Source organism: Nematolebias whitei, chromosome 5 (assembly GCF_014905685.2).
Source record: "Nematolebias whitei isolate Nwh7 chromosome 5, NemWhi1, whole genome shotgun sequence".
NCBI lineage: Eukaryota > Metazoa > Chordata > Actinopteri > Cyprinodontiformes > Rivulidae > Nematolebias > Nematolebias whitei.
Window position 1 is genome coordinate 32,048,793 of NC_056502.1, and position 443 is coordinate 32,049,235.

Sequence of the window (443 nt, forward strand, 5' to 3'; positions counted from 1 at the left end):
TGTGTGTGACGTGCACGTTCCTGAGGTTGTGTGTGTGACGTGCACGTTCCTGAGGTTGTGTGTGTGACGTGCACGTTCCTGAGGTTGTGTGTGTGACGTGCACGTTCCTGAGTGTGTGTGTGTGTGTGTGTGACGTGCACGTTCCTGAGGTTGTGTGTGTGACGTGCACGTTCCTGAGCGTGCACAGACAGAGCAGCTGCAGCTTTTGTTCACTTCCTGTAGTCCTGCAGTTTTCAAGCTGAAATGAAAAAGCATCATGAAGATGAACTTTACAGTCTCTAGTTACCTGTTCATAGAAACACATGGAGGTGTCTCACCTGGTGACTCACAATAAAATATGTAACTTTATGAACTCTAATGAACTTATAATGATGCTCCTACTCTCTGAAGGTGAACCCATGGTACCACACCATCTCTCAGTCGGACAGTCTGACCAGTTTGAT

The 443-nt window shown here is 47.2% G+C and overlaps 1 protein-coding gene across 1 annotated transcript in view; it reads left to right on the forward strand.

Annotated features, from left to right (window-relative positions):
• The window catches only part of LOC119410374 (homer protein homolog 1-like), a 9,492-nt gene that overhangs the window by 217 nt on the left and 8,832 nt on the right, over positions 1-443 (forward strand). The window lies entirely within an intron of this gene.